The sequence below is a fragment of the Balaenoptera borealis genome (genome assembly GCF_965194805.1).
Source record: "Balaenoptera borealis genome assembly, chromosome: 17".
In the NCBI taxonomy this organism is placed as follows: Eukaryota; Metazoa; Chordata; class Mammalia; order Artiodactyla; family Balaenopteridae; genus Balaenoptera; species Balaenoptera borealis.
This window is the reverse complement of record NC_138876.1, coordinates 55,730,023-55,737,055: the sequence shown is the minus strand read 5'-3', so window position 1 is coordinate 55,737,055 and position 7,033 is coordinate 55,730,023. Positions and strand designations below refer to the sequence as shown.

The 7,033-nt window shown below is 35.4% G+C and overlaps 1 protein-coding gene across 12 annotated transcripts in view; it reads left to right on the top strand.

The window, feature by feature from the left end:
* RALYL (RALY RNA binding protein like) overlaps positions 1 to 7,033 on the top strand; it is an 877,709-nt gene that overhangs the window by 501,728 nt on the left and 368,948 nt on the right. The window lies entirely within an intron of this gene.

Here is a 7,033-nt window from a genome sequence, read left to right as displayed (position 1 = left end):
TTTTACATAGTTGTCCTTTTGACACCCAGGTTCAAAGTCAGCACCACAGAGGATTGTCAGAGGTTCTCCAGCAGAGTTGAAATGCTTTAAAGGAAAAAAGACATACAACAGAGCCAGTTAATCATGATAAATATTATTTTGGCCTCTGATTATACATTTCAGCATGAATATCACCTGTGGAGGTAGACCCCAGCAGACAAATTAAGGCAAGTTTTCATTCATGATTAGAAGCCTACATTGGATTTCAAGGGTGCAGCTTAAATTTATGGATATATCTGACGGCGTTAACTACTGTCAGTGTTGATGGCTCCAGCTACTGATCATCAACGAAAAATGAGAAAGAAGAGATTATGTTTTATTCATTCAGTACTAATTTGCATGTATCTTGATGCAGAAGTAAAGCGATGCAATCAATAGATGGTGCCAGAGAGTTGGTTCTCATTGCAAGGTCAAAATTAGTGTGTGCAAGGATTCTGACATTTTCTCAGACCATGTTAAACATTCTCATATTTGATGAATTGTTAACATAAGAAAAATCTAAAACTTTATGTTATTCACATTATTGTACATCACAATTAGACATCTTCAACAATTTAGTAAAAATATTGCATACATTATTTGAACATGTATCCAATGTACTGAATTGAATTATGAATACATATGTGTGTGTGTATACACACACATTTTTTTTTTAATTAATTAATTAATTTATTTATTTTTGGCTGCGTTGGGTCTTCATTGCAGTGCGCGGGCTTTCTCTAGTTGCGGTGAGCGGGGGCTACTCTTCATTGTGGTGCGCGGGCTTCTCATTGCGATGGCTTCTCTTGTTGTGGAACACGGGCTCTAGGTGCGTGGGCTTCAGTAGTTGTGGCACACGGGTTCAATAGTTAAGGTGCATGGGCTTAGTTGCTCCACGGCATGTGGGATCTTCCCAGACCAGGGTTCGAACCCATGTCCCCTGCATTCGCAGGCAGATTCTTAACCATTGTGCCACCAGGGAAGTCCCATACACACATTTTAATAATATTGGAACAGCTTAACACAAATTATGCAGGGAATACATGGTGGTGCTATCTACCTATTTGAGGAGGTTTTCCCAGCAAATCATTCCTCATTGGAGTGTCTTCTTCAGGATGGAAGGCACCATGTCTCTTCACCCATCAGCCTTTTGATCAAAATGACATTTCATAGTTTCATTCATTCAGGAAATATTGTTTGAATTAAAATATCACACAGTGATATCGTTTTCAAGACCTCCCACCTTTTGTATTATTTTAATAAAACAGTTTAGTAATTAATAATATTCAATCTTTTATATGCATACTGATTACCCATGTTTTATCCAAAACTTTGTTACAACATAGAGTATATGAATTTTTTAATAAATTTATTTTATTTATTTTGGCTGCTTTGGGTCTTCGTTGCTGTGCGTGGGCTTTCTCTAGTTGCGACGAGTGGGGGCTGCTCTTTGTTGCGGTGTGTGGGCTTCTCATTGCAGTGGCTTCTCCTGTTGTGGAGCACAGGCTCTAGGAACACAGGCTTCAGTAGTTGTGAACACGGGCTTAGTTGCTCCGCAGCATGTGGGATCTTCCCAGACCAGGGCTCGAACCCGTGTCCCCTGCATTGGCAGGTGGATTCTTAACCAGTGTGCCACCAGGGAAGCCCCAGGAGTATATGAATTTTTAAAACCATTAAATTCACTTAGAATAGTGCCAGGCAACATGGAGAACATAATATAAATGTTATTAATATTATTAATATAATATCATTGATATAGTTCATGGTTGTAGTACTATTGAATAATATGCATAGAACCACAATATTAGATTGCTTATTTCAAAGCACAAAGAATGATAAAAATATGTATTACATTAAGACAAATAGGAAAATTTAATGAATCACAGAGATGTACTTCAAACTCCAGGTTTTGGCAGAGTTAAGTTTACATATAGAAGCAAATGTTTTCTGTGTAATAAATATAGTGTTTGAAGTTATTTCATCTGAAAACGTTTGAGGTGTCAAAAATAAGCAGCAGAATCTGTAATTTTGTCATTTAAAATATACTACAGACTATGTAAATTGACAAAAGTTAACTATTGAAAATTATAACAATTTCATAAAACTTTACATATTATATGAAAAATTGTTTAAAATAGAAATAGACATTTTAGTAGAGGTGAGGAAATAAAGACAATTACTGAAGTAGATTTGGGGAGCAAAGTAGATAATGTATTATGCCAACTGTAGTTGAGATGGAGCAGAACGTCAAATTCTGTGCATAAAGCCTGGGAAAGAAAAGTCGGTTAATTGGATTAAGGTGATTTAAAAGAGTAGATAAAGGTCTGAATATCTTGAATTTCAGAAAATGATAATATTTCAATGTCTTTTTATAGAAAGCATCTTAGAATCTTTTGCTAGTGTACTCAGATTTGTATTTGACATGACAATTGATCATGTTGTTAAATCTCAAGAGACTAGATTGTCCCATAAGGATTCCAATATGAGGCAATTTGGTGTCAAATGTGTTTCTACAAGTAGATATGACATTGGACTATAATTTTAAGAGGAGGTGAAAATTTTAAATCTCTTCTACCAAAGAAACTTTTGTTAGCAAAATTTACAATTTTGAATAAAACAATATGATACCTAAAAACTTAAAAATTATTTATTATGAGGTTCATTGTTCTAATAACAAGACTATGGATACTATATTTCATGATTCCATTACTTCCATTTTATTATGATTTTAGTTACAGAAATAGGATTACACTATTATTCATGCCAGAGTATACTCATAACCACTACTGCTTACTTTGTTACTCACTGAGTAACTATAGTTCTACCCTACAATGGCCTTAGAGTAACTTAGCCCAGGAAAGCTTTATAATAATCCCCTTTCAATAACTTCTACAATAATTGAACATAAGTCTTTAAAACTTTCCCATTTTTTGCTGAGATTTAACTCCTTAAAATTGCTCTCTCCTGGACATGTATGTGTTTTCATCTGAATAAACTCTCCTAAGCAACGATGTTAGGTTTCACAACTCCATATTATGGGTCTAAAACAGCCTGATAAGCTTCCTTAACAGATAAGGCTGTTTTTCAATTCTAAACCTGCTTAACCCCAAAATTCTTGTTCAGTCTATCTCTGGGGCCCATACGGTCTGGTGTCTGGGACAGTTCTGATTTATGCCCTTCTAGTTTAACATTTGTCCTCCACCAAAGTGCCCTACTTTAGATGATAAATTATATGGTCACTCTAGATCACACTAAGAAACAAGGATTATTTAATCAGGATTCAGATACTGCATCAATTCACTGGAAAGCTAGAAATGTGGTTTCTACTTAAGAGCTTTAAAAAAAATTAAAAAGAGAATCTGAACATCTAGTCAAGTTAGTGTCTACAAGACATTTGCATAAATATCATTGTGTACAACAGTTAGTCTAACACTAAAAACAAACATGGTATGAAACTTGGGGGTGGCTATCAGAGATAAATATTAGAAATTTTTGCATGCTGCAAACATGATTACTTTAGAAGGAATTTGTCCCTGAGTAAAATATTAATAAAGGATACTCTTCAAGTGCTTTTAATTCCCTGCCACTATTTTTTTTTAACTGACATACAACAAAATAGGTTATTTTTTCAGCCAAGGAAGTTCTAAGAATATTATCATCAAAATAATTATCTATACATAAATATAGACCAGCTGAGCATGAGGCCAAAGTCCTTAAATGGCCTATGGAGGCTTTGCAATTGCTGTTCCCTGTACTTTGGAATACTGTTCTTTCTGAGATCCCCATCATGTGCTTCCACTCCTTCAGGTCTTTGCTCAAATGTCATCTTCAAATGGAGCCCGTTTTAGTTGAATTAAAGCAGTAGTCCCCCATTCTCCACACACCTTATTTTTTCCCCTGCTTTACTCTTCTCAACAGAACTTGTGCTTTCTAACATACTGTGTAGTTTACATTTTTCTTATTCTTTATCTGCCCTTCTAAAATGTAAGCCCATTGAGAGTAGGGTTTTTAATTTGCTTTGTTTTGTTTTTTAGGTTTATTTCTTTCACTGGTATTCTTGTGATGTATAACACAATGTCTGGCATATTGTAGGTCTTCAATAAATATTTGTTGACAAAAAGAATGAAGAAATAGATTCTGAATATGCTGAATTTCAGCTTTGAGATGATGCTTTGACACTCTTGTTGGAAGTATGTTTCAGAGATTAGCATGATGACCCACTGGAACAGCAGCCTTTTTTGATTACTCTTAGATATTAGCCATCTCTGAGAACCAGCAATGGTTAGCACCTAATGTGCATACATAGTACAAAAGCTCACAATAATGCTACAAGATGGATATGAAATTAAATAATATGACTCTTTCCTATAGTTATCAAAGGATAGAGGGTTCAGTTTATGACCAGTCAGTTGTTGTGTGTTTGTTTGTTTTGTTTATCCTGTTGCAATGGGACATATTTGCAATATGACTGAGCACAAAGTGTAAGACTGATGCTCACTCCTGGATTGTGGATCCAGCCTCATTTCCTTTTATATACACCATGTTTGTTTGAAGATCTGCTTCCCAGGGGCCCAAGACAGCTTTCTTTCTGATATTATTGAGGTTCTCATTTGATAGGCAAATATTAATCAGTGATTCTATGGGCAGACTTGAAAAACAGTTGTTCCCTTGAAATAGCTTTTTCTGTTCATAGTAACATGACCAGTCTCATTTAGATTAACCCATGAAAATGGGACAATAAGTGAAAATGTTATCACTGACTGATTACTGACAATGTGCTAGGCATACCCAGTCATCGTTCGAAACGAACAAGATGAAACATACTTTTTAACTAAGTTTTTATTGGAGTATAGTTGATTTACAATGTTGTTAGTTTCTGCTGTACAGCAAAGTGAGTGAGTTATACATATACATATATCCACTCTTTTATAGACTCTATTCCCATATAGGTCATTACAGAGTATTGAGTAGAGTTTCCTGTGTTATACAGTAGGTTTTTATTAGTTATTTATTTTATATATAGTAGTGTATATATGTCAATCCCAATCCCCCAATTTAGCTCCCCACCCTCCTTCCCCCTTGGTAACCATAAGTTTGTTTTCTACGTTTATGACTCTATTTCTGTTCTGTAAATAGGTTCATTTGTACCATTTTTTTTTAGATTCCAAATGTAAGTGATATCATATATTTGTCTTTCTCTGTATGACTTAGTTCACTCAGCATGACAGTCTGTATGTTCATCCATGTCACTGCAAATGGCATTATTTTGTTCTTTTTTATGACTGAGTAATATTCCATTGTACCACGTCTTCTTTTATCCATTCCTCCATCAGTGGACATTTAGGTTGCTACCGTGTGCTGGCTATTGTAAATAGTGCTGCAATGAACATTGGGATGCATGTATCCTTTCAAATTATGGTTTTCTCCTGGTATACACCCAGGACTGGGATTCCTGGATCATATGGTAGTTCTATTTTTAGTTTATTAAGGAATCCCATACTGTTCTCCATAGTGGCTATACAAATTTACATTCCCATCAAAGTGTAAATGCTCTCCAGCATTTATTGTTTGTAGATTTTTTGATGAGGGCCATTCAAACCAGTATGGGGTGATGCGCAATTACAGTTTTGATTTGCATTTCTTTAATAATTAGTGATGTTGAACATTTTTTCATGTGTTTATTGGCCATCTGTATGTCTTTTTTGGAGAAATGTCTATTTAGATCTTCCACCCACTTTTTGATTGGGTTGTTTGTTCTTTTGCTATTGAGCTGCATGAGTTGTTTGCATATTTTGGAGATTTTTTTTTTTTTAAAACACCTTTATTGGAGTATAATTGCTTTACAATGGTGTGTTAGTTTCTGCTTTATAACAAAGTGAATCAGTTATACGTATACATATGTTCCTATATCTCTACCCTCTTGTGTCTCCCTCACTCCCACCCTCCCTATCCCACCCCTCTAGGTGGTCACAAAGCACCGAGCTGATCTCCCTGTGCTATGCGACTGCTTCTCACTAGCTATCTATTTTATGTTTGTTAGTGTATATATGTACAAGGCACTCTCTCACTTTGTCAGAGCTTACCCTTCCCCCTCCCCATATCCTCAAGTCCATTCTCTAGTAGGTCTGTGTCTTTATTCCCATCTTGCCCCTAGGTTCTTCAGGTTCTTCATGACCTTTTTTTTTTTTTTTTCCTATATTCCATATATACGTGTTAACATACGGTATTTCTTTTACTCTTTCTGACTTACTTCACTCTGTATGACAAACACTAGGTCCATCCACCTAACTACAAATAACTCAGTTTTGTTTCTTTGTAAGGCTGAGTAATATTCCATTGTATATATGTGCCACATCTTCTTAATCCATTCATCTGTTGATGGACACTTTAGTTGCTTCCATGTCCTAGCTATTGTAAATAGAGCTGCAATGAACATTTTGGTACATGACTCTTTTTGAACTATGGTTTTCTCAGGGTATATACCCAGTAGTGGGGTTGCTGGGTCGTATGATAGTTCTATTTTTAGTTTTTTAAGGAACCTCCATACTGTTCTCCATATTAGCTGTATCAATTTACATTCCCACCAACAGTGCAAGAGGGTTCCCTTTTCTCCACACCCTCTCCAGAATTTATTGTTTGTAGATTTTTTGATGATGGCCATTCTGACTGGTGTGAGTTGATATCTCATTGTAGTTTTGATTAGCATTTTTCTAATGATTAATAATGTTGAGCATTCTTTCATGTGTTTGTTGGCAATCTGTATATCTTCTTTGGAGAAATGTCTATTTAGGTCTTCTGCCCATTTTTGGATTGGTTCCTTTGTTTTTTTGATATTGAGCTGCATGAGCTACTTGTAAATTTTGGAGATTAATCCTTTCTCAGTTGCTTCATTTGCAAATATTTTCTCCCATTCTGAGGGTTGTCTTTTGGTCTTCTTTACGGTTTCCTTTGTTGTGCAAAAGCTTTTAAGTTTCCTTAGGTCGCTTGTTTATTTTTGTTTTCATTTCCATTTCTC